This window comes from Physeter macrocephalus, chromosome 13 (genome assembly GCF_002837175.3).
Source record: "Physeter macrocephalus isolate SW-GA chromosome 13, ASM283717v5, whole genome shotgun sequence".
NCBI classification, from domain to species: Eukaryota; Metazoa; Chordata; class Mammalia; order Artiodactyla; family Physeteridae; genus Physeter; species Physeter macrocephalus.
Genome location: NC_041226.1, coordinates 81235247 through 81245231, shown reverse-complemented (window position 1 = coordinate 81245231; position 9985 = coordinate 81235247). Strand labels below are relative to the sequence as shown.

General features: G+C 45.2%; 1 long non-coding RNA gene across 8 annotated transcripts in view; it reads left to right on the top strand.

Moving 5' to 3' along the window:
• The window catches only part of LOC102994265 (uncharacterized), a 22207-nt gene extending 12259 nt beyond the window's left edge, over positions 1-9948 (top strand). For 6 of the 8 annotated variants that reach the window (XR_003682705.2, XR_003682699.2, XR_003682700.2 and 3 more), the window contains exons 4-6: positions 6915-6997; positions 8180-8276; positions 9101-9942. This is a non-coding gene — a long non-coding RNA (uncharacterized lncRNA). Of the gene's footprint in view, positions 1-6914; positions 6998-8179; positions 8277-9100 lie in introns of all 8 variants that reach the window. The other 2 variants (XR_003682702.2, XR_003682701.2) reach the window with 2 other exon arrangements.
• The last annotated feature ends 37 nt before the right edge of the window (positions 9949-9985 follow it).

Below are 9985 nucleotides of genomic sequence, written 5' to 3'. Positions count from 1 at the left end.
GGGAAGGAAGGGAGGGAAGGAAGCGAGGAGGTAGGGAAAGAAGGAAGGAGGGAGGGATGGAGGAAAGAAGGAGAAGCAGGAGAGGAAGGGAGGGAGGGGGAATCTGAAGGACATTTCTTAATGATAAAAGTTTTATTTCACCAAGAGGGTAATAGTTTATTTAAAGCAGAAGGTAACACTCTAAAGAGAAAGATACAAACTACAAGCAAAGTGGGGAATTCTCACATCTTACCAACTGGTAGAATAAGTAGACGAAAAATCAGTAGGGAAATAGAAGATTTGGAAAAGGAGATAGAACTTTGCCCTTGATGTTGAAGAATACATATTCTTTTCAAAAAGACATAGAACATTTATAAACATTGACCATAAACTGGGTCGTAAAGTAAGTTGCAACAAATTTCAAAGGCTTGAAATGATACAGAGCATGTTTTCTGACCACAATAGAATTAAGCGAGGAATATAACAAAAAGATAGATAGGTTGAAATATGTGTGGATATTATACCTCTGAATAACCCTTGGGTTGAGAAAGAAGTTACAATGGAAATTAGAAAGTATTTTGAATGATAAGACACTACATATGAAAACTTGCAGGATTCAGCTTCTTAAATGCATATTTTAGAAAGAAAAGTTGAAAATCAGTAAGGAAAGCATCCATCTTAACAAGTAGAGAAAAGAGCAGGAAGTTAAACTCAAAGAGTGTTGACAGAAGGAATTAATTTTTTTAAACAGGCAGTAATTTTGTGAAATTTTTTAAAAGTTGTAAGCAGAAAGGATTTGTAAAGCCAAAAGCTTGTTATGCGAACACTTATAAAGTAATGAATAACAAATAACCAATATAGAATGAAAGGGGGACATCACTATAGACCCTACAGATTAAAGAATGAGAGTATTATGAACAACTTTATGTTAGTAAATTTGAAAACCTGAATGAAATAGAGAAGTTCTTTTAAAAATGACAACTTACTGAAATGGGCACATGAAGAAATAGTTCCATAACTCTTACAGAATCTGAACCCATAATTTAAAATCTTTTCAAAGAGAAAACTCTTGGCCAGAATTGGTTCACTGGCATATCCTACCAAGCTTTTAATAAAGAGAATAGCACCAATTTCACACCACCTCTTCCAGAGAATAGTACAGGAAGAAACACTCCACAATATGTTTTGAGGCCAGCACAACCTAGATAATAAGGCCTAGAGAGGACATTTTGAGAATGGAAAATTATAGGCCACTCTCAGTCATAAGAATGAAAAGATGCATATGATGAACATAAGATCCAAAAATCCTAAACAAATTTTCAGCAACATAAATTAAGCCCCCAAAACAAATCAACCAAAAAACCAGGATAATTTGTCATGACAAAGTTTGTTGTAGTCCAGGAATGCAAGATTTTTTTAACATTACAAAGTTGATCAATGTAATTTATCACAGTAACAGAAAAGTGAGGGGGTGGATATTATCTCAGTGCATAACATGGGACTTTTCAAGCTACAGTAATTAAGGGTACATGACGGGGCTTCCCTGGTGGCGCAGTGGTTGAGAGTCCACCTGCCGATGCAGGGGACACGGGTTCGTGCCCCAGTCCGGGAAGATCCCACGTGCCGCGGAGTGGCTGGCCCCGTGGGCCATGGCCGCTGCGCCTGCACGTCCAGAGCCTGTGCCGGGAGAGGCCACAACAGTGAGAGGGCCGTGTACCGCAAAAAAAAAAAAAAAAAAAGAGTACATGGCATTGGGGGCCAGATTAGATGAATAGGCCAGTGGAGCAGAATGGAGAGCCCAGAAACAAATCCATGTTTACAGGAACACTTGATTTATGGGAAAGGTGGCCCTTTGGAGAAGTGGAGAAGGGACAGCTTTTCAGTAAATGGTCCTGAGAGAATTGTCTAGTCGTATGGAAAAAAATGCATCTTGATCTCTGCCTCACACCGCACATGAAAGTCAGTTCAAGAGGGTTGTAGATCTCACCGTGAAAGGCTGAAGGCAGAAACCTTTAGAAAATAATGGAGGAGAATATCCTTATGGCCATGCAGTAGGGCAGGTTGTAAAACGCGTGAAAAATCACTGTAAAGAAGACTGTAGAGTGTACTACGCTAAAATAAGAACTTCTGACCAAGAAACAGCATCGAGAAGTGAAGAGGCATCCACGTGAGGGGTGGGGGCCATGAGATACTCAACTGACAAAGGCCTGTGTCCCTGATACGTAGAGAATTCCCACGGAACAACAAGAAAAAGATAACCTAATTGAGAATGGGTAAGAGACTTGGCCAAGCCCTTCACGGAAGTTGCGTTCCATATTGGCCAGTGAAAATACAAGCAGGCGTTCAGCCTCGTTCATGGCAGTGTGCAAATTAGAGTACACAACTCACTCTTCCAGGACAGCTGCAGAACAGCGCTGGTGGGCAGTCAGCTTGGAGAACTGTTTAACAAGACTCATGAAGTCATGGGTGGGTGTCTGCTTCAACACATTCACTTGTGCCAGGATACATGTACAGAAACCTTTTAACAACATTCTTTGTGACCAGAAAACAAGAAACAGCCAAAACATTTACCATCAGTAGCACATAGAAGTTATAAAATATGAATACGGTGGAGTGCTGCGTGACAATTAGTCTAAATTAATTACCTAATTTAAAGTTTAAAAATTTACTTTCTTTCTGCATGAATAATTTCAAAGAAATTCAGTATGAGGGTACGGAGTATTTTGAAACACTTTTGCAATACGGAGCCTAGTATGTTTAACCTCTATTTTAAATAGATCTGCTGTAGCATCAGGCAGCACAAAAGGTGAAGTTTATAGTTTATCCTGTAATTCCTTTACTGAGAAAAAAATCATTGTCTTATTTATTTTTATGCCTATAGACACTTAAATAACATGTTTATCAAAAATCATTCACTAGGGACTTCCCTGGTGGCGCACTGGTTAAGAATCTGCCTGCCAATGCAGAGGACACGGGTTCGAGCCCTGGTCCAGGAAGATCCCACATGCCATGGAGCAACTAAGCCCGTGCGCCACAACTACTGAGCCTGCGCTCTAGAGCCCGCGAGCCACAACTGCTGAGCCCACGCACCACAACTACTGAAGTCCGCGCGCCTAGAGCCCGTGCTCCGCAGTAAGAAAAGCCACCGCAATGAGAAGCCCGCGCACCGCAGCAAAGATTAGTCCCCGCTCACTGCAACTAGGGAGAAGCCTGCATGCAGCAATGAAGACCCAACGCAGCCAAAAATAAATAAATAAATTTTAAAAGTAAATAAATTTATTTAAAAAAATCATTCACTAGAGAATTAGAACAGTTACTGATTTTTTCTTTGCTTCGTGAGACTAATTGAAGGAATCTAAAATTGTATTAAAGAAAATAATAGCCTCTGCAGGAAATGATTAGATATCTGAACATTTCACATACATTTTATTTTATAAAGTTTTCTGAGGGTTTTATTTATTTATTTATTTATTTTTTTTTTATTTTTTATTTTTTTGTTGTTGTTGTTGCGGTACGCGGGCCTCTCACCGCTGGGCTTTATTTAAAAAATAAAGCAAGATGAGTAATTTTATGGCTGCGAACCCCAAATGGAACAATTGATTTTACAATTTCCAAAGTATATTACATGGTCTGTCCTCTGAAGGGTTAAATATAAATTAAAGAGATTGATACAAGTGTTGCTATAATTCCTAGAAAAAGCAAGGACAGCAGTGGAAAGGGGTAATCAAAAAAAAACACAAACAAACCTACAGATGAACCCTTCCTTTCCTTCAGGTTTGTGTATCTGCTTATGTGTGTGTTAAGATGTGCATGTGCTGTATTGTTTTATGTGTGATGATTCCTTAGCCTGTGCTTAACTGATAGGCTAAAAGAGGAGATAATTAAAGCTCCTTGACTCCGTGTTTTGATGTAAGAAGCTTAGCATGGTTTTATACTGGCTAGAGTCTGGAATCAGTTGGCTTTGAAAAATCATAATTTTTGAGGAAGTAAAGTTTCATGATTATTAGCTAATTTTTACATCGGCCCAAAGACCCTTTTTTGACAGAAGGAACATTTTTATGATCTAATTCTAAAGGGAGTATCACAGATAAAAATTTTAAGTAGGAGTACCTTCTAAACAGTTTCTTACTCAGGAGGTAGGATTTTTCAGAGGTTATTGGAAAGAAAATAGGTGCTATGAAGATTCCTTTTATGGTCACTGGAGTAGCTTTTATTCTTGATTTCAGCTCTCAAGTTCTGTAATTTTGAGTGTTGTTGTTATTTTGCAAATGGCCAAGTCCATCAGGACAGCACTCAGTGTGTTTATGTAAGTGATGCTAGGTCTCTGAAAATGCACACTTCTACTTTAGTTGTGTGGTTTGCAAACATACAAATCGGGAACTTTATAAGAAGGGTTTCTAGGACCAAACAAACCTAAAAGTAACTAGATTTAATGTCTGCCAAAAGACTTATTTTTCGTTCTTCCCCAGGTTTACCTCCATTTCTCAATGTGACAGTTTTCATCAAGATGCGTTGAGTATAGATTTCCTAAGTGGTAAGGATGTAGACTTAGCAGGACGGGACTAATCGTCTAGGCGTAAATGCCGAGGGCCCCATAGGTAAGGTCCAGCCAGCCTTCCCTTCTACCAGCTCCTGAAATTTTCTGACCATTGCTTTCCTTCTGATTAAGACTCCAGGTTATTTCAGACTGAGAACATCTCATGTACTTTAAACACATAGGGAACAGAGGCATTTTATTTAAAGTTGGCTGCTACTCATATATTTCTTTTGCTCATCCAATGTTAATGTTTGACCCTGGAAATCTCAGGTCAGAGCTCCAGCTTTAATAGTTTTTGTCCAGGTGGGACCAAACCAGATTCAGGTAAAAATCTGAAAAGTGATTAGTTGAGTATTTTGCATTTAAAGGAACTTGTTACCTAAATGTTTATTCATCAGCTTTTTGCATTAATCTAACTGGTGCGCACACGTAAGCATTATTGCGGTATGACTGTTTGATCATCTGAAAGTGATGAGTGCTAGCCGACATGGTTAAAGGTTGTCAGCTTTAGGAAGTAACCTTCTCAGCCCCTTGATGTACTTGTGTATCAATCATATAGAAAGAAATCAACACTAACCTTGCAGTGAGCGTCCAGGTGGGACCAAACCAGATTTAGGTAAAAATCTGAAAAGTGATTAGTTGAGTATTTTGCATTTAAAGGAACTTGTTACCTTAAATGTTTATTCATCAGCTTTTCGCATTAATCTAACTGGTGCGCACACGTAAGCATTATTGCGGTATGACTGTTTGATCATCTGAAAGTGATGAGTGCTAGCCGACATGGTTAAAGGTTGTCAGCTTTAGGAAGTAACCTTCTCAGCCCCTTGATGTACTTGTGTATCAATCATATAGAAAGAAATCAACACTAACCTTGCAGTGAGCAGAGAATGAGTCTGCATTCCAAACACGGTGGGTCGGGGAGCATCCTCTACTGCAGCCCTGAAATGGCGTTCGTGTTGCATTAAGACACCATCTTATGATCGATCCCCACAGCGTCGGTTTGTATAGAAGTTGTGAAATCATTGCTACCTTCCAGCCAAGGAAAAACGAAAAATGAGGACGTTGACTTTGACTAGTGACCAGATAAACATGCTTATTTGTCTTGACTTTAAGAAATTCCAAGTCTTTTTTTTTAAGCTTGTTTTCTTTTTTAATAAATTTATTTATTTATTTACTTTTGGCTGCGTTGGGTCTTCATTGCTGCGCACGGGCTTTCTCTAGTTGCGGCGAGCAGGGACTACTCTTCGTTGCGGTGCGCGGGCTTCTCATCGGGTGGCTTCTCTTGTTGTGGAGCACAGGCTCCAGGAACGCGGGCTTCAGTAGTTGTGACACGTGGGCTCGGTAGTTGTGGCTCGTGGACTCTAGAGCACAGGCTCAGTAGTTGTGGCGCACGGGCTTAGTTGCTCCGAGGCATGTGGGATCTTCCCGGACCAGGGCTCAAACCCGTGTCCTCTGCATTGGCAGGCGGATTCTTAACCACTGCGCCACCAGGGAAGTCCCAAGAAGTTCCAAGTCTTTATAGTACTTATATGATCGACTTTTGAATCAGATTCTGTTTTAGTTCTTAAGTGGCGAGGCAGGTCTATTTGGAAAGCACTGTGTCCCTTCCTTTCTAAATGAGTTTTTAACTTGTAGTTCATCACTTAGAAAGTGCATTGGGCTATTTTTAATTTTATTTATTTATTTATTTTGCGGTTCGCGGGCCTCTCACTGTTGTGGCCTCTCCCGTTGCGGAGCACAGGTTCCGGACGCGCAGGCGCAGCGGCCATGGCTCACGAGCCCAGCCGCTCCGCGGCATGTGGGGTCCTCCCGGACCGGGGCACGAACCCGCGTCCCCTGCATCGGCAGGCGGACTCCCAACCACTGTGCCACCAGGGAAGCCCGGGCTATTTTTAAAAAATAAATGATATGTGTTAATAGTATCCAGATTGGTTCAGCTTTCAAGAAAGCCCAATACATAAGAAAATGAGAGTCTTTGAAATGGTTTAATTAGGGGATACTTACTTACATGTCCAAATAACATAGTACACAAATCCCTTGTTTTTTTTGTTTTTTGTTTTTTGTTTTTTTTTTTTTGGCTGTGCTGCATGGCTTGCAGGATCTTAGTTCCCTGACTGGGGATTGAACCTGGGCCACCACAGTGAAAGTGTCAAGTCCTAACCACTGGACCGCCAGGGAATTCCCAACAAATCCTTTTTGAAAGACATTTCCCCAGAGTTACAAAATTAGATTACACACAACTTCAGGAACACTTCTGTAAGCATTAGCCCTCATGTCGCTCCTAGGTGAGATCGCTGATTGTTACTGAGTAAGTGAACGCCGGTGTGCTGAGCGGTAGTCATGGGGCAGTGGAAAAGAAATTGGGGTTCACTAACTGCTCTCTCTCTTTTTTTGCCAGACTTAGAAATGGCCGTCGCCTATTGAAATTTGGTATTATCCGGAAGGCTTAAGTTTTTAGATCTTTGGAACATCTTTCTGTTGGTAAGCGTCTTCCTGCTTGCCGGGGCCCCGCGTGAGGGGTCAGTGGGTGCGGTGGCCATCCGTACTAACTGATGGCTTGACCGCGGGCACTGTGGAGCCAGGGTCTCGCGCAGAGGTCACCAAGGAGCAGACCCGCGGCCACGCTCTGCCACCAGCTGAAAGCGGCGCCCAGGGGCTCTGACCCGGCTGCTCCAAGGCCGCCTCCTCTGGACTGTCCACCAGTGGGCCCCCCCAGCTGTGTTCACGGGCTGGGACTACTGCTGGATGTACCGTGCATCGCTCGGGAGGAGTGGAGGGCTCAGCTAGCCCCGGGGGGAGCGGGTCCTTCGGGGCTGGGTCTCGGCTGCGGCTGCGGGGGCGGTGGTGCGGGGTGCGGCCGCCCTGACCCCGGGAGGTGGCCGTGCTGTGCTGCTCAGGCGCCCCCCGCACGCGAGCAGCAGCCCTTCCACTGGGTGGCGGAGGGGGCTGTGTGGGAAAGCCCTCCTGGAGCAGCCTGGGGAAGGGCCCCCGGGCGCCGCACAGCAGAGGGACACAGGGCTCACGCGGGACGGCAGGCGCAGAAGAGCGCGCGTGCCGAGGTGCGAGACGGGCTTGAGGGCCGCCTGTGGGTCGTGTGCGCGTGACGTGTGCAGACGGGCCCACAGCGGCACCTGCTGCCTTACGAGCTGGGAGCCTCTGGGAGATAAAGGGGAGGCCGGGCCGGGGCCGGGGCTGCCCCTTCAGCTGCGGGCGGGTAGCCTGCACGTGTTTGCTGCACCTGAAGCACCGAGGAACAGAGACATTTCCAGAAAAGTGTCCCATCTCACTTCAAAGAACTCCCTGGTATTTAGGAAAATAAATGTAGCAAAATACTACTTGCCTGCACTGTTTCTGAATTGGTTTGGGGCTTAGGTGAAGAGATTAAAAGTGCTGCCTCTCGATTTGAAATAAAAGTTTGTAATTTTTGTATTTTTAAAGTTTTATTTTAACTTGTGTTTAAATAAGTCTGCTTTCTACATCCGCACGTTGGCATTCTGTAGCTCTTAACGTTCACCCAAAGCGCTATTATTATTTTAACTTTTGACAATATTGTTCCGGTACTTATTACTTATCAAATTCTGTTCTGAGATAACCACGCCAGTAGAACACCTGAGAGCTAAGTCTGTATCGTAAGCCTGGTGGGTTTTTTCTCTTGTGTATTAGGAGCATCGCAAAAGATCAATCCCAGGGAACACTTGGAACCTTCTGCTAGATTTTGGAAATATGATTGCAGATGACATGTCCAGCTATGATGAAGAAGGTACGAGAAGTAGTCGGACTTCAGGCGATGGCCAGAGGCACTGACGCGGGCGCACACGTCTCTGCCCGCGGACCACGGGTCAGTGATGGCGGCGCAGGCCCCGGGGCGGACGGCACCTGCTGACTCCTGGCCCGACCCCTTCCGGAGACGGGGGTGGTGATCCTAGTGACTAGGAGTCACTTTATTATGTCTTGTAAATCGCACAAAAGAAAATACAGCTTCGTATTTAGTTAAAGTCAGGAAGACAGTTGTCTGAGCTAAAGCATTCCAGAGCGGATGCGCAGAGGCCCCGAGGCAGACCTCGAGCAGGACAGTCACCGGGGCCCGGCGCCCCGCGTGTGGCTGCAGCGGCTATTCCATCGTGCTGCCGAGGCTCTCGGAAGATCGCAGCCTCCGTTTGCTCGCCTGAGCACGATCACGCCTGCTGCGGCCCCCACCCCAAACATTTCAGGACTCGGGGAGCGTTTGCCTGCCTGCTGAGCTGTGGGCGCGGCCCCGTTAGGGAAGGACGCCCACCTCCGGCCCCGCCACCGTCAGCTCCCCCTCCCCGGCCAGGAGGTGACTGCACATTCCCGGCGGGGTCAAGGGTGGGTGGTCCTCACAGGGCCGGCTCCACACAAGCACACCAGCACTTGCCAACCCTGGTCTGGCTAGAGCAGAAGAGGGTCACTTTAGCCGATTCTTTAAGTGGAGCACAGGCTATAGCTGTTCAAATCATCTGAGTTCTTGAAATATAAAAGTTGGATTGTGAAAAAATGCTTTGAATATTAAAATATTGCTCTAAATCGTTGATTTTTAAAAAAAAATCTATTTGCTTTCCTCAGGAGCATGGCCTGTTCTTATAGATGATTCCGTGGAATATGCGCGGCCAGCGGTCACAGGTGGTAAAGGCAGCCCTCTCTAGGCAGAAAATGGATATGGATTAAGATGAAAAGGGAACTGTCCTGCAGGAGACACTGGCCAGCTATGCCTGTTGCCCATTTTGGAAGTCATCCTGACCAGTCGCGAGACTGGAGACCCTCTCCTGCTGCTTAGAGAAGACACCGCTGACTGTGGAGGCCGCACGGAGACCCTCTGAGCTCGCTGCTGCGGCGCCCAGAGACGGGGCCCTGGCTGTTGCTGTAAGAGACCTCTGCGTGACTTCCGCGTTTACGGAGGAGCTGGGGCCCGTCTGCAGGCTGCAGGGTCGCTGTTGATCAAGACCCAAAGCGAGGCTGCGCTCACCGCACTCGCTGAATTGTCCGTAACCACCCCTGAGAAACGGTACACGTCAGGCTGCGGGAAACGTGCCCTAAAGAGGACGATTGTCGTGGATGCTGACGGTTTCAAACTTGGTGCCAGGGATAAGATTTATATTTTTTGAATCATCAAGTGTCTAGATTTATCAGCTCTATTTTCAGTTCACTTTTCTCTGGATGTTCATCTGGGAATCATTTTACAGGTTAACGTGCCATTGCAGTTTGCACAGCGATGGTGTCATCGCGATTCCAGAAAAGTGTTCTTTTAAATTGCCTGCAAGTCAGTGGGTCTGCTTTACTTCTAATAATGTCAGCTGAACTTCCTAAGAAGCTTCATAAAGTATGCTTTTTTTTTTTTTTTTTTTTTTTTTTTTTTTTGCGGTACGCGGGCCTCTCACCGCCGTGGCCTCTCCCGTTGCGGAGCACAGGCTCCGGACGCGCAGGCTCAGCGGCCACGGCTCACGGGCCCAG